Genomic DNA, 24,394 nt, shown 5'->3' with positions numbered 1-24,394 from the left:
TTCTAAAATGCAGCTTAATTCTCTATAGGTTCCACTTCCTTCATCGGATGTGATCTCAACCTTCTGATCTGGGACCTCCAGATCCGACGCCATATGCACGTTTCGCGCGGTTAACTTGCTCGATCGATAGCGCGTGATCAACGACAGATTTCTCTCACCTCTGCCTACCACGCATTGATCGATGTATGGAATCACTTCACTCTCATCCAAAACCTCTTACTATTTAAGGGTGCCTCGATCAAAACCACCGGTTTCCAAAGTGTGGGTCCCACCATTGTGTTTTGGCGCTTTTACCCTTTTCCGTCCGTGGTCCTCCAGTTCCCCCACGCAACTGAGTGCTTGGGCTTTTCCTTCACGACCCTTTTCACCCAACGATGCTCCCAAGGGCTACTTTGACCTCCACCTCCTTTCCCATTCTGGGGCTCCCAGGGGCTACTTTGACCTCCTGCGTGGTCTCCATGGGCCTCGGTCAGTGCGCTTTGACCGAGGTCCTCGTCGTTCCACATTAGCTGCCATTGCCACTAGTTTAGGGGTGTTTTTTATCGCTGTTTTGGATTTCTTTAGAGATGTTTTCGACCTGATATAGTCATGGTTCTTTGATAGTCTTCTATGGATCCAATTCAAATCACGACCTTCCCACTGAAAAAGATTTTGGACCACCAAAAGTTGGTTTTCAAGAATCGACTAAGTGAGGATACTACTTCTTCACTTGTCCAACCTCAATCCACTTTGCACTGCTTGGCTTTGAACCTTTGAGCCCAATTCTGAGGTACTCAACATCTCCCCTGCATGTTCTCCTCACCTTCCTATCCAGCATTGTGTCTTCCTGCAACTCATTGATGTATTCAGGTAGCAGGTCATCAATAGAAGGCAACTGACTTTGCTATTCAAGGTCCTCAATCATTGAAGGTTCAAACAATCTCAAGCAATTTGCATTTACAACTAAGTAGATGTGCATGTAAGCTGCTAAATCAAGGCGATAAGCATTTTCACCAATTTTCTCAAGTATTCTAAAAGGTCCATACCTGATAGGCTCTAGCTTTTTACCTTCACCTTGCATCCTGTCCTTGCTGATATACAGCCAGATTTGGTCTCCAACTTGAAAACTATGCTCCATCCGATGCTTGTCATGCCTAGCCTTGTACTTGGCCTGGCTCTTTTCCAGTTGTTCCTCTATTGCCTGGTAGATATCCAAGATCTGTTCAATGAACCTAGTTGCCTTGTCCACATCATTGTGTCCATCAACCATGGTATCTTTACCAAAAACAAAATCCAAAGGAGACCTTGGTGTGAAACCAAAGCAGGTCTCAAAAGGAGATCTCTATGTAGAAGAGTGTTTGGCTCTATTGTAAGCACGCTACACATAACACAAGTGTTCATCCCAAAGCTTAGGATGTTTGGTGCAATAACCTCTTAGTAACTGGATCACTGTCCTGTTTACTACTTCTGTCTGGCCATCTGTTTGTGGATGAAAAGCAGTGCTTTTCTTCAACTTGGTGTCCATCAGTTCCCTTAGACTAGAACAAAACTTCCCCACAAATCGGGTGTCTCGATCAGATACAATGGAAGTGGGTAATCCAAAATGAACCCATACATGTTCAAAGAACAATTTTGCAGTCTGTTCAGCTGTGATCTATTTACTACAAGGTATCAAAATACACATTTTGCTGAACCTATCCACAACAACATATAGATAATCATGACCTTTCCTAGATTTAGGTAGTCCTCCAACAAAATCCATGGAAACACTTTCCCAAGGGTGAGAAGGAACTGGCAATGGAGTGTACAAGCCTAGTTTTCTATTACTGGGCTTGCTCTTAGCACACATGGCAGATCCTCTTACATATCTAGAAACTGTCTCATTCATTTTCGGCCAATAGCAGAATATTTGTAGCTGTGCAACTGTTTTACTTACCCCAAAGTGACCTGATATCAGAGAAGTGTGTGCTTCCCTAATTATCTCTATCCTCTCAGTTTGTGGAATGCAAAGTTTCCCATAATGGTATAAGAATCGGTCCTTTATATGATAGTCCAATTCTTCTACTCTTTTGCCTTGACTCAAAGTTGCATATACATCTTTAAAGTCCATATCCTGAGCATATTCTTCTATGTAGCTTCCATGTAGCACAAAATTATGCTTAAGTATGGTAGATGCATTTATAATGGGTCTAGATAACATGTCTGTAACCTTGATATGTATGCCCTTTTTATATCTAATGACTAAATGAAACTGTTGTAGAAAACCCATCCATCTGTAATGTCTTGATTGCTACAACTTAGTTTGGGAGTGTAGATATCGAAGTCGTTGATGATTAGGATGTATTACTGTCTCTTTGCCCATTAAATAATGTTTCCAATTTTTCACACTCTGAACTAATGCATACAATTCTTTATCATATGTAGGATAGTTGACTACTGTAGGATTAAAAGTCTCAGAATGATAACATATGGGTTTGCTGTGCTGTGTCAACACTGCTCCCATGGCATAGTCACTGGCATCAGTCTGGATCTCAAATGGTCTTTGTAGATCTGGCAGTGCTAGTACAAGTGTTGTACTAATTTTCTCTTTCAAGGTGTTGAAGGCTTTCTCATGTTTGCCTCCCCACTAAAACACCTTATTCAATCCTGTTAAAGGATGTAAGGGAGCTGCAATCGAGGAGAATTTAGAAATGAACTTCCTCCAATATTGTGTTGCTCCTAAGAAGCTTCTCACTTCTGTAGCAGACCTGGGTTTAGGCTAGTTCACAATGACTGCCACTTTAGAGGGATCTATTTTCAATTCACCTCCCCCTACTATATGACCCAAGTAGTTTAGAGATGTTTTTCCAAATTCACATTTTCAGAGTTTAACATAAAAGTTTTCTCTTTTCAAAACATCTAATGTCTGCTTAACATGCTTTAAATGTTCTTCCCATGTTTTACTAAAAAATAGAATGTCATCCAGATACACAATAACAAAATCATCAAGAAAAGGTTTCAGTACATCATTCATTAATCTCATGAAAGTAGAAGGAGCATTAGTTAAGCCAAAAGGCATAACCAGCCATTCATACAATCCCTGCTTTGTTTTGAAAGCAGTCTTCCATGCATCTTTCTGTGTAGCTCTAACCTGATGGTATCCACTGTGCAAATCTAGCTTGGTGAAATAAACAAATTCTTTTAATTGATCTAAAAGATCATCTATGCGAGGAAGGGGATAACGATTGATTGTTATCTTATTCGGTGCTCGGTAATAAATGCACATTCTCCAAGAGCCATCTTTCTTTCTCACCAAAACAATTGGTGACCCACATGGTGATGTGCTAGGCCTAATGAAGCCCTTCTCGAGCAACTCCTGCACCTATTTCTTGATTTCAACATTCTCTAAAGCAGAAAACCTATACATCCCAATGTTAGGTAATGGAACATCTTGTTGCAAAATAATATCATGTACTATTCCCTTTCTGGGTGGCAGACCTTTAGGTTCTTGAAATAATACATCATACTCTGAAACAACCTTTTCTATATCACCTTGTTGTTCAACATTACAGCCCTTAAATACATTGGTTTTATCAGGTTTCTTTTCCTTTACAACCATCAGTAAGAATTATTTACATGAATTTATCATTCTTTTCATCTGCCCTGAGTTTATGAGAGTGTGAATATTCTTGAGCTTATGAGCTCTTACAAAGTATTTGATTCCATCTTTAACAAGTAGATACTTTTTCTCAGCTCTATAGAAAATAGCCTTTCTATCATACAAGTAGGGACTTCCTAAAACAATTCCACATATATCCAAAGGAATTATGTCTAACTCAACCTCATCTACAAATGCTGACCCAAAAGAAAACTTGAGTTCTCACTGTCTAGTCACTTGTAGTTGTGCTTTATCATTCAACCATCCTAATGGGTATAGTTTCTTGTGAGGTGTAGTTGATAATCCCAATTTCTTTACAATTGCTTCAGAAATTAGATTTACTTGTGAGCCACTATCAAACAAAGTATTTGATGCTTGGAAATAACTCGAATATGGAAAAGCTCATCTATTTTTCTCTCATTTTCTTCATTAATAATAGATTGAGTAGAATTATTAGTAGATGCTTTAGAATTCTTACCTTTTGTACCTGTGGCTGCTATAGTTGTTTCATCTCCTGAGTCTGACCCCAAATCTTTCTGAATAGCTGCAGCTGTCTTCTTCTTCTTGCCCTAGAACTTCTTAGGTTTCAGCTCTGGATGCAGAATCCAACAATGCTCATCATCATGCCCCTCCTTTTTACAGTGAGTGCATGAAGCTTTGGCTTTCTGTGCAGTGTTAGCCTTCCTTGCTTTCAATTTCTACTTTCTTTTCTCCTTGCTCTTACTTACAATGGGTTGGTATGGTCCCCCAACTTTTGGATTGCCATTCTTTCCTCTAGCTTCTAGATGAGTAGCTTGTACAAATACCTCATCTATACTAGTTGGATTAAACATGAGGATGGTATGCCTCATGTAGCTGTGTAGACCAAAAATGCACTTCAAAAGAGTCTTTGGTGAATCTAATGAGATACCCAACATCAATGCTCTTTTTCTGAATTCTTGAGTATACACTTGCACACTTTTCCCTTTCAACTGTCGAAGAGTTTGCCAACTCATCATGGCTTGTTTCATGTAGGCCAATGGATAGAACTGCTTTTTTATTGCAGAAACAAATTCACTCTAGACAGAGATGGTCTTGCCATGTGTTTTCATATCAGCTTGGGTTCTACCTTCCAACCAAACCAAGGCAGTGCCTCCTAGGCATAGGCTTGCTAGCTAAATCTTACTCTTGTTTGAGTTTATGTTTTGTACCCTGAAATACACATCAATTTGTCTAATCCAATTGTCCAACTTTTCAGCATTTAGCTCTCCATCATATATAGGCAAATCAAATTTAACATCTAGCTTAATCAAAGATGCTTTCTTATTATGCACAAGGCTATTAGGAGGTGTGAGAAAGCTTTCCTCTTTCCCCTTTCCTTTGGAGTGGTCATGGAAGTGAGACTCATCATCTTATTTATCTTTTTTAGAGCCTAATGAATCTTCCACCTTTTGCTTTCTAAAGTCTCTGTACATTTCTTCAACCATAGACTTTATAGCTAGGAAACTCTCTATGAATTGAGGGTCTAGTCCCATAGAACCTTCCTCTGACATTGTCTTTCGAGAATAGACTCTCCCAATTTCAGCATTAGTTTACACCAACTCTACTTCTCCTAATTTGAGCTTTGATCTTGTGAGCATTCACAGCTAAACCAACACAAGCTTGTCTAACCTTACAGCCTAGAGCTCTGATACCACTTGATCTAGTATTCACCCTATGAGTGACATCAGTTAAAGATTTATTGAACTAAGGTATTACAGACTCATGTCCTGGTGTGTGTTCTGTGTTATTAAAGCAACGGATTGATCAGATTACCAATACACAGAAAATAAAATGGGAAGACAACAGAGAAATACAGTAAGCAACACAAAGACACAAGAAATTTAATAAGGAGTTCACCCTATTCTCCAGGGCTATGCCTGTGGTCCAGCTTTCAGTGGTGGCCCTTTTTTTATTGTGTCTTTAAGCAGAGAAATTACAATAAACAGACTCAATGTGAGTTCTCCTGAAGCAAGATTGCTCAGCAGGGTGGTTCTTGGATTCCCCAAGCCACTAGAGTACACAGACTCTTCTTCTTCCTACCAGCTTTGTGACCTTCTGGTCTACAGTGAAAAGACCCAAATGTGATGCTCAGTCTAGATAGATTCCTCGATGGGACGGATTGAATCTTCAAGCTCTCAGGTGCTCGATGCTGCCTCTAGTAAGCTTGGCCCTCTGTCTGTTTTGCTTTTCTTTACTGTTCTCTGTGTTTAGTCCTCCTCTCTGGGTTCACTGATCCACTTCTTCATTTCTCGACTTCGACTAGTTGTCTCTTCATCTCTTGGTTTGACTATATCTGTTCATGGCTTTTAGCCATCCGTCCCCTATGCCTGTTCGGTTCCTCTTCTGCCTCTGTCGATTCCCCTTGTGTTGATGCACTTGGAGTTCCCTGTTCGGCATCATCATGAACACTCAGGAAGTGGCCACTTGTCCTCCTCTAAACGGCATCGGCATGCTTCGTCGGTTCATTTCTTCAGTTATGTCATGGATGCGTTCTTCCTCCACTGTGGCAGTTAAACAGATTCCAAATCCCTTCTAAAACATGGCTTAATTCTCTATCAGTTCCGCTTCCTCCATCGAGCTTGATCTCAGCCATCCGATCTGGGCCCTCCAGATCCAACGCCATACGCACGTTTCGCGCGGTTGACTTGCTTGACCGATAGTGCGTGATCAACGGCGGTTTTCTCTCACCTCCACCTGCCACGCATCAATCGATGTATGGAATCACTCTGCTCTCATCCAAAACCTCTTACCATTTAAGGGCACCCCGATCAAAATCACCAGTTTCCAGAGCGTGGGTCCTGTCGTTGTGTTTTAGCACTTTTTCCCTTTTCCGCCCGCGGTCCTCTGGTTCCCCCACACGGCCGAGTGCTCGGGATTTTCCTTCACGGCCCTATTCACACAGTGATGCGCGATTAGCACTAAGCGCTAATCACACATCAAATTCCACCTCCTTTTCCCATTCAGGGGCTCCCACGGGATACTTTGACCTCCTACGCGGTCTCCATGGGCCTCGGTCAGTGCGGTTTGACCGAGGTCCTCATCGTTCCACATTGGCTGCCATCGCCACTGGTTCAGTGGTCTTTTTTATTGTTGTTTTGGATTTCTTTAGAGATTTGTTCGACTTGATACAGTCATGGTTCTTTGACAGCCTTCTATGGATCCAATTCAGATTAGTGATAGTCTGCATATCCTGTTTTTCTTCCATGGCAGACCCTTTTGATTCAAATTTAATAGACAAGGATCTTAAAACTTTCTCAACTAAGGTAACTTCCTTTATATCTTCACCCAGATTCTTCATACAATTGACAACCTCATTTATACATAAGAAGTAACTAGCTATACTTTCATCATTGTGCATCTTAAGAGTTTCATACTAAATTCTGAGAGTTTGAAGTTTACCACGTTTTACTTGAGAGTCTCCTTCGTAGCTCAGAACGATTTTGTCCCATATTTCTTTGGCTGTTTTGAGGTGCATGACTTTGACAAACTCTGATTGTGGCAGACTTCCCAATAAAGTATTGACGGCCCTGGCATTGGTTTCATATTGCTTTTTACCTGTCGTATCTATAGGAATCGTTGTTGGAAATGTATATCCTCCTTCCACAATTTCCCAGACATCCGTTCCAAGAGATTGTAGATAGGTTTTGGTTCTTATTCTCCAATAAACAAAGTTTCTCCCATCAAATATTGTCGGTTTGATGGATCCCACGCTTTCTTGATTACTCATGATGATGGATCTCCCTTCAAGCGAACAAGCTTCTTCTGAAGGACCTACTCTGATACCAATTGTTCGAAATAATACTGAGAGGGGCGTGAATCAGTATTGTCAGATCAATAAATTTATTTCCCAAGAAGATTTGTATATGCTACTTCAGCTAAGTAAACTAACGTGTACATGCATCTGTATTTAAAGCAACTAGCGTATATGCAAAGAAATTTTGATTTTTCCAATTTATCATGCATTGAAATTTAACTAGTATATCAGAGATTTATTAGATAGTGCAGTAAAAGTAGAATAAAGCATCACACATAAGGAACACACATGAACACCAATGTGGGTAAAAACCACTTGTTGTTGTCATCTCTATCTTCTTTTAATAATAAGAAAATCTGTTTACAATCTTGTACAGGTGCAGACTCATACTAGTATGCAGGCTTCTACCTGCAGAAGGTTACAACCTTCTCTCATTCTCTAGCTACTACTGGAAGGGAGCTACAACCCCCTAACTCTTGTACTTTCTGATATCTTTACTAGTACATAGGCGGCGACCTACAGAAGGCTACGACCTTCTTTCTTCCTCCAAGGACCACATTCCATAAATTTTCAGACTGGATCCATCAACAACATCATAACTGCAATTCAATCATCAAATACATCTACATCAACCAATCACTAAAACTCAATCATCACTTTTTGAATCAACCACAACTGAATCAATCAATCACTTTGACAACCCATCGTCAAATCACAATCAATCTGATCATTCAGAATACTATCACCAGAACCAAAACTAGAACCCAGAACTCTACAATAGCAAACAGAAACAATTGAAACATACTTTATGAGGTATACGCTACTTCCATGTGTCGAACCTGCGTGTATACACATTTTTATCAAATCCAACCAGCGTACACATCTGCAAATATAAATTCATAATTCTGCAGCTATTCCAGACTTCAGTTATACCCAGATCATAATATTTATAGAACAACACATGCATCAGTATTCAGATATAGACTATACATGATCAAACCACATAATGATAATTCATTTCAAGCCTTAAGATCCCAATACATTATTAGATATTATCCTTCATCAACTGCTAAGGTTCATCCTTGGTTCAAATCAAGCACAACACCATAAGCCAATAACCTACATACTAGATCTCACACTTCATCAGATATTCAATACTTTCACACGTTGGCCTAATGATCTTCTCCTCCTTATATAGTTTTAGGCCTTTCTCAATACCATGGACCAAAACGACTTAGGACCAAATACCTAGGGTCGATACCTTGGACCAAATACCTTGGACTAATACCATGGATCAAATACCTCAGACCAAAACTTAGTTTTCCAAGATATACATGCTTTTCCTTCTGTGAAAGTGCGTGTGTACGTATACGCTACTTGTGTTCAATGAAATTGCGTGTATAGTAGCTTGGTCAAGGTGAACCTGCGTATACCTCTCTTTCTTCATTCTTTGTAGTCTGATCTGTAATTCTTTGCTGTTAACCTGTTGTACTATGATCTTTCATCTGAGTGAGTTGCCATCAAGGAAAAAACCTATATCATAATGGCAACACAATTGTTGTGGCATAAACCTTGTAGGTTATGGAAGGCTAGGAGTATAAACACTTCCATCTTTATAGTTGTGAGTGGTATACTTCCTTGTTGCCATAATTTTGCTTTCAACATTTCTTTCCACCTTGAATGCCTTCTCCAATGAATCAGGTTCCCAAAGGTGAACCTTATGTTGGATGTTATCCTTCAAAGTCCCTTTGAAGACATCAATCCTATGCTCCCATGGAATATCAATTACCCTAATATTAAATTTTTGGAAGGCCTCAACATTCTCTGCCATTGAACCCTTTTGTTTGAGATTTATCAATTGGCTAAAGAAGGTGTCACTCTTTGTATCATAGTAATGTCCTATCATTTCCTCCATAAAAATTGGCCAAGTGAAAAGTGGTTTATGATAACAAATCCATCGATACCATACCAACTGATTGGGTTTTAAATATAAATATGAAATGTGTAACTTTTGTGTGTGTTGCACATCATGGAGATCAAAATATTGCTCCATATATAATATCCATGTTATCGAATCCTTGCCAGAAAACTTCCTCTTATCGATCTTTGGAATTTGGTGGGTCTTAAACCCAACATTGGAGTCTCTAAAATCATAACTGGTTTTCCTTTTTTCCTCATCATGATTTTGTGGATTATCTTGTCACCATTGGGAAGCCTTTCTTGCAGCAACTTTTTCAATCCTTCCATCCTTACATTCATCTTTGCTTCCACGTGTTCTTTTAAACCATCCTTTAAATATTCCATGTATAATTGTAAACAATCCTTCAAAGCTCCAATGTCCCTTTTTAAGCCATCCATGTCCCCTTTTTGTTCATCTTTGATTACTCTTTGTGAGAGCGAAATTTGTTGCACTTGGCCCCATAATTTTGGTATATTATGTTGCAATTCTTCCTCTTCATGAGTGATAGTAGACCTTTCTAAGGGATTAATGGGTGTAGAATTATTTTGTTTGGGAGGAATTTTAGAACCAAATACTAATATTTATTCTTCAATATGCCCTTCAAATCTCTTCAAACTTATTTTTCAAACAAAAGTTATGCAAAATTGAAAGAGCTAAACACTTTTTTCTTGCTTTTTAGGAGCTCGATATTGAAATTGTTTTATCTCTATAATTTATAATCTCGAAGGTCTGAAATTCCATCTTGTGGTATCCCTTTGAGTCTTCTTTCTAATGCCGTAAGTCAGGCCAATATTGGATTCTTCAAGGTAAAGTTATGTCAAATGTCCCACAATGGCCTGATTATGGACTGGTTCAGTAGAGCGAACTTGTACAAAATGCCATGTGTTAGTTTTAGCATTCAACTCTGAAATTGATAGAAGAGAAAATACATTCCGTACAATTTTTGTCACTCTTTGATAAATTCCAATACAATGCTTGAAGCTAATGTTATGACGATTTTCCCACAGTCACATGTTTGAGACTAAATTTTGGAGCATGAAGAAAACATAACGTCTTCTGACCATATCTCAGAAAATATAGCAAACCAAGATCTGAAATTTTGGAATGAACTTCACCGATATTTCCTCTCCATGTGGTTGTAATTTTAGCTTCTCCATGTTTGTATAAATAAATTTATAGGGAAAATTCCACGATGACCTGTTTGAAGCAATGAAACCCTAAAACCAAAAGTTATGCAACCAGCTCACAAAATAGAAGAAAAGATAGATCAAAAGGTTGAGAAATAGCCTCTTCGAGGGGGAAACGTCCTTTATATCACATAAATGAACAATTCCAGGATGTTTCAAATGATAATATGTCCTTGGTATATATAGGAGTCTAAGGGGGCACAATATAATCAGAATCTTCATAGCAATAATAATGTAAGGGCACAACAATTACAATAGTGATCTTCTATGGGGCATAATAATAACATGGGGGGAAAATGGGCATAGCAATAACAATAGGTGGATACACTAACAATAAAAATAAGGGGAATATAGTAATATTATAGGGACCTAATAGTTACATTAGTTGAAAAGCAATGAAAGAATATTGTAGGAAAATGTCAAATAATGTTAATTCTCAACCTCAATACATACATCATCTCATAAGACTAGAAAGCATACATAAAAGAATTCAATAACTAAATGATAGAAAATATTTTTATTATATGGAACCAGTGAAACAATTTAAATGTGTAGAGGAATAATACAAACAACCCATCTATATTATATTTTTAGTGTTAAATATAATATTTGTTGTCATTGATGTCCACCTTAGTGCATTAATGTCAATGTCAGTGCATGGATGAGATGACTATGTTAGAATAGACATGTTTTCTTGGTTCTTTGGCATTGAATAAGAGATGGCTAGGGAAAAGAGTATTAATATGTTTCCCTGCTCTAACTAAGGCCAAGAAAGTCTTATATTTAGAGGAATTTCTACCTCAACAAATCACCTTAGATGCCCCCACAAAGTGCTCATATGGATAATCCTCTAAAATAACTTTCTAGTGGTATATGGCACTTTGAAAAACACCTATGGGATTAGGAGATATCCTTGTCTAAATATTGATAGTTTAGAGGAGTCTATATAAATTTGATAGAAATTGCAACTTCTCGAGATTTCAAACTGAAAACAAGAGACACAAATTCTACTCTACTAATTTTCGGAATGGAAATCCCAATTTAGAACAACATGCATAGACATGAAACAAGCAAAACCACAAGTACATAATGATTTCTAGGGGAACCCAACTGGGAAAACCCCTTAAGCATATTTTCATTAATTAGTTAAATAGAGAAACTATTACAATTGCATGCTCCAGCTCGTAGCACCACCTACAAAGTTAAAACTCTTCTCACTACAGAATGAGAGTGTCTAGCCAACACTTAGCTGATTTCTGGCTTCTCCGGCGTCCCGTTTCCTTGTGAAATACTTGAGAAAATTATTTCCTAAAAGATAGGATTTTCCTTCTATTTTCTTGCACAATTTTAAGCGAATTCAAGCTCCTAAATAATAAGAAAGTCCCTATTTCCTTGCACAATTTCCAAGGAATTGATCTCTTAACTACATGCAATAACTGTGCACTCAGATAGTATACAACACATGCTACACTAGCCTTGTCTCCTCCACTCCAACTCTGAAATTTGAATTTCATGCATGCATGAGCTGTTTTGGGCCGATTGATCAGTTAACTGGTAGATCGTCGAGTTAAACTATTGTCTCACTACACAAGTAACCTTCAACTAACTCTATCAATAATTAGAGGTTAGTTAACTAACTATAACTGAAAATAACTGAACTAGATTGCTAAAATTTAGCAATCAACACATGCATGACTAAACTCCAAGCCCACTAACTCTAATTTACAAAGCTAACTGAGTTACAAGACCCATTTCACACTTGCTAACTCACTCCAAGTTGTCCTGCTTATGTGGAATTTCGATTTACTCAATTTGACTAAGGATAAAGCCAAACTGAGTCTTTCTTGATAGATTTTCTAACACTCCCTCTTAGCAGGAAAGGGATTTTGCACCACCCATATCCAACACCTATGGAATTTTTTGTAGCAATAACTCTAATTATTGTTGTTTCTACTACAACAACTACAACATGTGATGCATCCAAAAAAACTAAATCATCTGTGTCTCTACAAATTTCTATAGGGAAAACTTCACTATTGTTGATTATGCACGATGCCTCCTACATTACTATCAACACTACTTTTTGCTCCTCAAAATTTCACTACATCAATTGACATTGATCCTTCTTCTACTGAATATTGTGGGTCCCTAAGAAAATTCAATGATCCACGAGCAAAGTATACTACAACGGTTACTACAATCCTATGGATCCTTCCTAATTTTTACAACTCTAGGACTAAGACTCTTGATCGCCCCACCTCACTCTTAGACTGCATGAAAAGTGAACTCTGATCTAGTCAATCCATTGTTGCTACTGCTCTATTGTTGCATCTAAAATGTTACTGCAACTACTACAATAATGAGTTTGATATCCCCGGATCCTAAAGTAATAGCTTCCATAGGTCTACTCCCTCTATAACTAGACTCCCTATGAGTCTCGGTCTCCCTAAGGGAAATATCTCTACTCCTCAATATGGCAATATTAATGATCACAACTCCTTTCTACCTCACTAAAAATTGTCTCACATCTGATCTTCCCACTAGTTTCCTTCTAGCTCCATTAAGAATTATGCACATTAGGTCTTCTGGATCTGCCCTGAACTAGGGCTCCATCAACTCTACCTCTTAACAACGCATTAGTTCTTCAATGATCACTATACATGAGAACCTAAAGGTCTGCCCGTTTGTCAATATTTTGGCTACTCCATAATGCTACTCCTAAGGCACTTGTGATGATCCTAAATCTGTTCCAAGCTCACAAATACGAACTTCCCTCCGAGGCATACTCCAATCTTAATCCATTAAAAGACATTCTCCCGAATTTGAACAAAAACTTCTACAATGAAGATGCAAATTCGAAATCCTGTAGGAAAAATTTGAAATAATAGTTCTAATTTGATTTCAAGGCTTTGATACCATGTAGAAATTTGATAGAAATTTCAACTTCTCAAGATTTTGAATTGAAAACAAAAGACACAAAAATTACTCTACTAATCTGTAGAATGGAAATCACAATCTAGAACAACAGGCATAGACATGCAATAAGCAAAACGAAAAGTACACAATGATTTCTAGGGAAAACCAACTCAAAAAAACACCTCAAGCCTCTTTGCATTAATCAGTTGAATATATAAACTATTACAATTGCATTCTTTATCTCTAAGCACCACCTGTAAAGGTAAAACTATTCTCCCTACTGAATGACAGATTCTAGCCAACAGTTACCAAATTTCTCGCTCCTCTAGACTCTTATTTCCTTGTGCAATCCTTGAGAAAATTATCTCATAAAGGATAGGAATTTCCTCGTATTTTCTTGCACAATTATGAGAAAATTCGAGCTACTAAATAATAGGAATGCAATTTTTTCCTTTCACAATTCCCAAGGAATTGATCTCCTAACTGCATGCAACAACTATACACTCAACTAGTATCTAGATCATGTTACACTAGCCTTGTCTCCTCCACTCCAATTGAGTAATTAGAATTCCATGGATGCATAAGCTCTTTTGCGATGATTTATCAATTAACTGACAAATATATGAGTTAGACTATTGTCTCATTGCACAAGTGACATTCAACTGACTCTATCAATAGTTAGAGGTTAGTTAATTGAGTACAACTAAAAATAACTGAACTAGATTGTGAAAATTTAGCAATAAACACATGCATGAATGAAATGCAATCCCACTAATTCGAATTTATTGCGCTAACTAAGTGATAAGAGCCATGTCACACTAGTTAACTACGTCCAACTTGTCCTGTTGATGTGGAAATTTGATTTACTCAATTTGACTAAGGCTAAAGTTAAGTTGTATCTTTTTTTCTACATTTTCTAACAGTGTCATAGGACAAGGTTCCAAGGATTTTGGTTCTGCATACAACAAAAGAGTGGACACCCCTTATTTTTAACTATCAGATCAATGGGTGGGCTCTCTAATCAATATGAACCATTAGATTAACAATGTAATATCTCAACTATTGGCACACATTGACAAAGAAGTGTGGACTTTAATGCCCACAAATTACAAATAATGGACCCCCCTCCATTAATAATGGAGTAGGAAGGGGGTCTCCATAATTGATCATGGTTATCAATCAACTCAATGCATAGGAAAATCAATGGTTATCAAGTCTCGAATATGTACGATCAATAAATTCTTTCCAGAGTCTAATGTACATTATGGAAGAGATTTTGCATAGTATTATTGAATGACAATGATTACTTGATAACATAGGTTTTATTCCATGTGGCATGCTAACACAACATAGGATGATGTTAGCAAATGATGTGGTATGCTTAATACAAGTGACACGTGTTCTACTTAATAGACATTTTTAGGTGGCCAAGTGGTAAATTTTTGAGTGACACTTCAGAATACCTAAGAGGTTCCATGTGGCATAGATGACGTCAATGTGACACAAATGTGACATCAATTTTATCCATTTTCATGTTTGACATCCAAACACATTTGGGCCTTTGAACCCCTAGATTGGTGTGGAACCCAAATCATGAAAATTTGAAAAAGCACAAGGTAAAACACCCCAAGCTCTGAGAACCCTAAATTGTTGTGTTTTCGTTCTATATTTTTGAGGTTGAGGGAGTAAACACATAGGAAAACATCAAAACACTTTGGAAGATGGGATTTAGCCCTGCCAGCATCAGAGTGAGATCTCTCTATAAAATTTAGCCATGTTTGGTGTAAATTTTAGGCTAGTTATTACTGTACTAATTGTCTTTTATTGGATTGTTTGGTTGATTAAATTGTTATAATTCCATTGGGCTATGGAGTCTAAACATTAACTAGATCTGCATCAAACTTTGAAGGAGTTTCACAGGGCAAGAAAGGTTGCACTAGTTGGATATTTCAAAATTTAAATGGATTATGAAACCGAAGAAATGTGAGATTCAATAGAAACTAAGAAGCAATGAAGAATTTCTTAATTTGGCTTCAGAAGAAAACACATAAATCACTAACAACAAGAATAGGGTGTTCTGTATAACATATCCTATTCATCACAATTTCTATTATGTAATTAAGCTTTTCAGAAATGACAGAGAAAAGAGACAATGATTAAACACATGAACAGAAGAAAAACATCACCAATTCGTACACCACATGAATCCTATGAAGAATGTCCTTGTATTATTGATGCTTCCAGCAACTTGAAAATTACAATTCGTAGAGGAAAATTATATTCAACAATCAACCCTTAATACTTCAAACTGTGAAGTATTTATAAAAATAATTACAAAATAATTACAAAATCGTTGTCTCAACTGATAGTGTATTATTAGCATTATCCTAAACAATAAAATCGATCTTTTGCAGAATCATAGGCAAGGTGGACAACTGCATGAAGAGGTGGCTCTGTTTTGGTGGATTCGGTTGATGAATCGACCTAAAACTATGTTGTGTTGGTTGTTGTGATGGCTAATGTTCTTACTGCATTCGAGTTGCTTTTTAATCTAGTAAATCACATAGTTCCTCCCACCTTTTTTCATCTCGAGTGGTTAAGTTAATTACCATTTGGTAAATCTCATCAACCTTAGTATACTTTGCAAATGTTGGCTTTACTATGAAGATATGTTTTAACTCATGCTGTATAGTGAAGTGATTTCCCATTGTATCTAAGAATGCTTTAGCTGTCATGGTGCCTTTTATACCATTGAATTTAATATTGCTTTTGGCCACTTCCTTCATCTTCATAACATAACATCTGTAGGTAATTAGCTTGTCATTAATCACATATATGCTGGGCAATCCTTTCTAAATTAATGCTTCAATCCTATTGAAGAATCTATTTACTCCAAACTCCAGTGTTTCACATTTCTCTTTTAATTGATTAATGAGATTCCTTTTAGTCAAAACCTTGTTGAATTCCAAGATGGTGGCAGTCTTGTCACTAATTCCTATCTCTTCAAGCTCATACTTATTCTTTGAATTCAGGAATTTGATGATGTTGGAAGCTTCTGTAGGCATGTCTCCCAACTTTTCCCTTACTTCAACAATGGTTTCAGTGGCCTTTTGTATTAGTTATTTCCGTTCAAAAATGATTTGGATGCATGGCCAAATCTCATTCATGGAGTCCAGAATACCCATCCAAATGGTTTCCTTGGCTTGGGCCAAGGTTTGACCAATTGATGTATCCTTCTCCACCCTCTTTAACATCTCCAGCAGCCTTTGTGACTTCCGTACTTCAATTAAATGAGAAGCTTCAATTCTAGCTTTCTGTTCTTGTAGAGCTTTGAGCTACCCATGCAACTTATTAACTTCTTCAACTGGATTGACATATTTTCCAGCGTCTTTGTCACCTGTTCAGCACTTGTAGTTTGAGTTGAAGAAGTTTTTGCAGTTGTTGTTCTCGTAGGTAGGACTTGAGTGATGGGTATACCATCTAGGGGGACTATGGCTACCCTCTGACTCTGTTCTTTCTCTTTGATCATTTTCTACCTTTCTACCTCCATCTGTCTGATCTGAACATTCTGCTCTCTGATTAACTTCATCATGTTAGCCTTTTGTGTCTCATTTTCTTCAATATCTTTAGTCAAAGGATCCTCTATGACTGGCAGTTTCAGCTCCTTTCTCAATGCTGTAATTTCAAGATTTTTCTTCTTGATGATCTCCTCTACAACATTTATCTCCTTAGGATCATATCCTATCTTGACTACCAAATCTTCCAAATATTTGATCCTATTATCCTTGGATAAATAAGATACCCTTTCCATTTTCAACTGGTACTCAATATTTGCATATGAAACCTGCAGCTTTGACAATGACATGATAGTATCAGTTAAGGTAGAGGAAATAATATCACCAGTCTGTTTATGCATCTCCATTTTATCAATGGGATGGCTATCTTTGGTGTTAAATTCAAACAATGTGCTCTTGTAATCTACTAGTGTGTTCGGGAGTGGAGTTTGGGCCTCAAGGAAGGCCATCTGCATCTTTCCTTGTTATGTATCAAAAACTGATAATAATCTTCTTTGTGAACTGGAAGTCTACTTAAACTGATTGTAGGTGCTTTTCTTAAGAATTTCATTCTATGTTTGATCTCTCGGTACCTGTCGAAAACATTTTTTTTCCTCTTCTCCTTGGACATCTTGTGAATATAGTTCTCTTTCTTTTTTATCGTGTGATATTGAAGGCCCAATAGGAGATGTAATAAACTTGCTACTTGTAAGTGGTGTCTCTCCAATTATGATGGAAGCTTGATCTTGTATCTCTTTTTCTACATCTATTCTAGGAGTCATCTTAACTCTTTCCTTGTAACTAATTCTGAAATGCTTGGCATCACTACCTGTTGTTGATGATGATCCCTCTTCTCTCTATCTTTTACTTGTTTTCTCTTGAGGAGTGGGAATCTGTAAGGTTGAAGTAGAATTTTTTTTTCCTTTAGCTTCTTGTAATGCATTCTCTGCCCATTCTGATTGGTTCACATATTTCTCTATCTCAGGCCTTGGGGTATGAATAGATAGAGTAGTTTTGTTTTCTACTCTTAGCTTAGAAATGATACCCCAAGGGTCATAAGACCATGTGAAACTAAAACTAAATTTCATCTCTTTAAGTATTTTATCTGCTTCTTCTCTTACTGACCTGGTGTTGCATATGAAAGGGCTCACCCATGTCTTTATCCAAAACTGGGACTTCTTCTTTGCAACCTCAAAGTGAATATAAACTAAATTTAGCATTTTTCTGATATACTCAAGGGAAAAAATCCTCATAGGGCGGTATTTTCAGAGCATTTATGGTGCCAACTCACATACATAAAATCTGAATTTTGTATAATTCTGGTATAAATACCAGTCTCCAGTCTTGGCCCGATCTGTCAAATGTAGAATCCTCTTGATTTCTTCACTAATTCTAGGTTGTGATGAGCTATTTAGGATATTCATAGATGGGTGAACAAACTCTTCAATGAACTGTTTATAGGAAAATTCTTGTTGTTCTTGCATCACTAAAGATGTCCAAAATAATACAGGTTGTTGGTTTCCCTCTTCATCTAGCTTTTGCATACAAAAACTGAACCCCTACGCTTGATAATGTAGAAACATATAAACTAAAATTGAAGTGTAATTAAACATTTGTTCTGTTGGAAATTTAAGAAACTTCTCATGGATGTTATCAGCTAGGAATTGACTGAAATTAAACAAAATAGATGGTTTTCTATCTATGGAAAAAATGGAGAGGAAACCTAGAATAGGTTCAACTACCCACTGATCAAAATAATAACCAAGAAAGTATGAAATTATGCTTATGATATGTTTATCTTGATCAGGGAAGATTAAGGAAGGGTATGGAGGATTCTTCTTTGGCATTTGGGAGTTTTCTGGTAAGAAGGTATACAAAAATTTAGCTCTTGTGGAAAAATCAAGCTTCTGATAGAGTTCAGTGAGGCTTCTAAGGAAAATGGGCATTGCTTTCTAGAGGGGGAGCTAGCATCATATATTTTATAGATTGGGCAGTGATTGAGAAAAGGATCTCACCAGGTGGGGTCATAATGGCTCTTTAGATGGGAACATAATAGGCTTGGCATTTCCTAGTGAATTTAGGGGCATGGAAGGTTAGAGGGAAAATATAGTGAGGAAGATTGGACTCCCAGAGTCCAATTTCATCTATTTTTTCAGAATGTTTATCCTCCAACCAATAATAAATCTCCAAAAATTCACAGTCACACTGTGTCTCACTGATCCTATAATCCCTATCAACTAATGGAATATGATCTAAGTCTATAGATGGAGGGATTAATGGATTAAAAGGGTTCTCCTGATTCTTTCTCTTTGGAGGAATAGATCAATGAACGATTAAGGGTGATGGAAGGAAAAGCTTACCAAGAACAAATTTGAGGTTGTAAGCCATTAGGGGAGGGGAGACATAATGCTAACAATTTTGATCTGGTTCAGCAAATGTTTTGAAACTGGTCGCTTTGCAGAAAACCTGTGAATTATAGAGAATGAGTGAGTGAAAGGGACAATGCAAACAGTTCAGAGTTTTTGAAAAGGGGGAGTGACAGGTTCCGTTGAAAGGTGGCGCGGGACTGGTTAATTCGAATGGTTACCTGGGAAAGAAAATTGAAGGCTTAATGGTAATTTTGTCACGAAAGCACTTAATTGAGCAACGGCTAGGAAACATGGTGGGATAGGAGTGGCGGAGGTGTCAGGTAGTGACATGGTAAAGGGATGAGTGGAAGACAGTTTTCGGTGGGGGTAGGAGGCAGTAAGTGGTATCGCCTGGGGGGGTGTGAAATATGGAGAGGACGCCAGGTAATGTTGGACCCCGATGGAGAATAATTCCTTTTCGGATTCGCCCCCGCTGGCGGTAAAGCCAGGATGGAGAGTGGGGTCCAAAAATAAATGAGTGTCATTGATCCTAAAGAGCAGAGAATCCTAATGCTTTTACTGCAGTCCCTTTTAACCATAAAAAACAAAACATATTTTTGTCCATACGCGCTTTTGATTTTTTCCTTTTGAAACTTACGATAGTGTTTGGGATATAAAACATTTTATGAATATACATTATCCCATCGTTTCTTTTTCTTTTTATAATTCCATTGAGACTTAGGCTAATTTCCACATAAATACATTCATAAAACCAACTATTTCTACCTACCATTTAACTAAGATAACATTTTTTATTTTTCTAAACAGATGCATTTAGATTAGCAAACCCATAATTATTTTCTTTTATGGAAAATCAAAGACTACTTAAATCCTATCACTTATTTATCCTATTGATTCAGATGAAACAGTTGAACCAATGTCATTTTCTACCTCACTACTCATTTGTTGGAAATAATATTGAGGGGGGGGGGGGGGGGGGGTGAATAAGTATTTACCAATTCAATAACTTTTTCTTTTCATACTCAAATTTATATATGCTACTTCAAGGAAGGTAACTCGCATGTACATGAAACTGTCTTTAAAGAAACCAACGTATATCCAGCAAACTTATGATTCAGTTAATTCATCATATGTTCATCTTTAATCAATGCATCAATACTTCACTAGCCATATAAATAGTAACCATGTGCAGTAATAACAGAATAAACCATCACACATAAGAAACACACATGAACACCAAGATTTAAGGTGGGAACCCAATGCGAGACAAAAACCTCTTGTTGTTTTCCTCTTTTAATATAAGAAAAACATGTTTACAATCTTGTACTGGTGCAGACTAATACCAGTATGCAAGCACCCACTTGCAGAAGGCTACAACCTTCTCTCATTCTCCAGCTTCTATTAGAATGGAGCTACAACCCCCTAGCCCTTGTACTAGCCGATTCGTTTACTAGTACGTAGGCTCCGACCTACACAAGGCTCCAACCTCGACTCATTTTCCAACTGCTACTAAAAGGGAGCTCCAACCCCCTGGCTCTTGTACTAGCCAATCCATTTACTAGTATGTAGGCATCGGCCTACAGAAGGCTCCAACATTCACTCGTTTTCCAACTGCTACTGGAAGGGAGCTCTAACCCCCTAGCTCATGTACTGGCCAATATGTTTACCAGTACGTAGGTTCTGGCCTACAGGAGGCTACGACCTTCTCTCTTCCTCCAAGGACCACATTTCATAAATTTTTAGAGTGGATGCTACTAGTACACAACAATACACATGAAGGCCTCGTTTCATCAAATTTTCATACTAGACCCATCAGCAACATTGAAGCTCAAAATCAATCACTATTGTAATACAACCAATCATTGAAAACCCATCATCACTGAAGCAAATCATAATCAATCAATCTAAACATTCAAAAAACTGTCACAAGAACACAAAGTAGAACCCAGAACTCTGCATCAACAACCAGATCAACTGCAACTTCAAACATCACATTTCATAATGTATACACTACTTCGATGTGTCGAACCAGCATGTATACACGTTTTTAACAAAGTGAACTAGCTTACAGATATGCAAATACTAACTTTAAAGCATCACAACTATTCCAGACTTCAATCATACCGAGATCAGGATATTTACAATGTAAATCATGTGTTAGAATTTAGATCTAGACTATCCATGATTGGACCACATAATGATAATTCATTTCAAGTCTTATGATCCTGATCCATCATTAGATCTCATCCCTCATCAACCACTAAGGTTCATCCTTAGTTCAGATCATGCAAAGCATCAGAAATCCATAACATGCAAATTTGCTTTTGATCTCACTCTTCATAAGATATTCATTCCTTGCACACATATCCCTTTGATATTCTCCTCCTTATATAGTTTTAGGCCTTTCTTAATACCTTAGACCAAAGCCACTTAGGACCAATACCTCGGACCAAATACCTCAGACCAATACCTTGGACCAAATACCTCGAAAAAATACTTGAGACTAAATACCTCAGGCTAATACCTCAGACCAAAACCTTGATTTTTCATTCCTTACACGCTTTTCCTTCTGTGAAAGTGCATGCATACGTATACGCTCTTTTTGTTCAGTGAGACCTTGTGTATACACTTATTGGACAAAGTGAACCCATGTAGACTTCTTAAACCACTCTCTTTCTTCAACCTCTAGAGTCTGATCTATAATCCTTTGTTGTTAACATGTTGTACTGTGAACAACCATCTATGTGAGTTTCCATTAAGGACAACACCTGTATCATAATGCCAACAATCTCCCCCTTTGGACTTGATGGAAACAACAACATGAAGACACTCCCCCCCTTTGACATCAAGGGCAAATGGAGGACCAAGATATTCTCCCCCTTTGATATACATTATGATGTCCATGCTCCCCCTGGGTACATGCAGAGTCTGCAAAGATATGATTCAAAATAGTAACATGAATCTAGAACTCAACTATGTGAGTATGACCTTCCTATCACCAGTGACTCATACATACATCAATCTTCCAACCAAGTGGGGATACACCAAATTTGACCCATCCACCTAACCAACTGTGGATATACCAAATGTTTATACATGACTGAAATAGAAATTATTACATCATCCTTCCCATGTATAGTGGGGTTACAAATTAGGTCTTTACATGACCTTTACATCAAATGATATACATGACATTTATAAAATTGACCAACAATCTAAACAAGACCATGATAGTCATCAACAACTATCATACACCATATATGATCTCCACCATCAACATTTGTTAGCAGCATCAAGATCAACAACCTGTATATGTCCATCATCAAAAGAGTCACTTCAATCAAACAACTATGTGGATCAAGCAATATAATTATCGTCATGTATCAAGGTCTTCTAATATAATGCCAACAATGCACTATTAGAAACATATTCTCCCCCTGAACCTGTGCCAACTGTTCACTATCAGATCTGATCATTCCATTTGTTAGTAAGAATCATCAAGGCATCATCATCAACCGGTTATTCATCAACTTATTAACAACTTATGAGGGCCAAAAAGACTTGCACATATCATCAGTAAACTGTAACCATCATCAATCAGAACAGAATATATAATTAATAATTGACTAAACCATATCAGACCCCTTTTCCTGAGTCTGTCCCACTACTTTTTCCTCAAACCAACATATATGCGACTTTGCAGCTTTGAACTCGTGTATATACGCGACTTTTCTTAATGATAATTGCGTATGATATTTAGAACACTGAAGTTTCATACTTTCAGCTCCCCCTGAGTCTGTTATGTCTGTATAATGTGCTATGCCACATCTTTTTGGTTGTACTTCCTTCTTCTTCCATACCTTGGAGTGTGATGATGTTTTCTCCTTTGAGTATGTTGGCTGAAATTTGCTCTTCAATTGTTTTTCTATGTGCCCAAACTTGTTACAAGAATAAGATCTTATATGTTTCATATTCCCTCTATAGAAGTCAATGGTTTTGTGACCAAACATATTGCAAGAAAAAAAATATCCCTTAAAGTACCTGGATGCTGATGATCTTTCTGTGTGATGGTTATTAGCTTGAACCATTCTACTTCTTCATCTAGTTGCAACAACATGTCGTAAATTATGACAAATAAAAAATTCAACATTATTCATCAGAGGAAATAACTCACTATCACTTCCATAGTTAGGAGTAAAATATTTTCTTTGAAGACTTTCTTTCCTTGGTTGTTGATGGGGTTGACTTCTCATCTCCTTGTTGAGAATTTCAGATTTTGCATTCGAGTTCCTTGCCTTATCTTGTGAGCTAGATTCACGTTCAACGGTTTCATGAAAACCAAGACCAGTTTTGATCGTAGGAGACCTTTGACTACTAAGAATATTATCCAAAATCTTAGTACTATCTTGAAATTGTAACAACTTATCCTTTTCTTCTAATTTACCTTTTAAGATATTTACCTCAACCTAATATTGCTCTTCCTTTTTCAGATATTGGTTCTTCACGATTTCTTCAATATTTCTTCTTTATTCCATTTTAGGATCTCATTTTCTTGTTCTTCATTTGCTTGAGGTAGTTCTTCATTCTGCGTATATGAATTGTCGGGATCTTATTTTAGAGACATGATATTAGCTTCAAGACTTTCATAGTAACCAGATCTATCTTTAAGTCTCTTGATTGTTGTACTCTTTTCATTTACTTCATTTCTTAATGATGTCACTTCATTTTGCAGCTTTTGACATTGATCTTCCTTTTCCTTGTACTTCTTCCTTACTTTGTTTCCTTTCTCCAACTGAGCTTTTAATCTGGTAACTTATTTTCTGAAGGCACACTCCCTTTTGTTAAATAGATCTTGTTGATCTTTGATTTTATCTGTGAGTCTTTTAATTTCTGCCTCAATGTTTCTTTCATGATCACTTTCAATATCTTCAACATTGCACGAACAGAGAAAAGTATCACTAGAAGACCAAAAATTTGTACGTGATACTTCTTTTGCTTGTTCATCTTTAATTTGAGG

Source organism: Pinus tabuliformis, chromosome J (assembly GCF_031772625.1).
Source record: "Pinus tabuliformis cultivar Carrire ecotype Pingquan chromosome J, CPIR1, whole genome shotgun sequence".
NCBI lineage: Eukaryota > Viridiplantae > Streptophyta > Pinopsida > Pinales > Pinaceae > Pinus > Pinus tabuliformis.
This window is presented reverse-complemented; position numbering follows the sequence as displayed.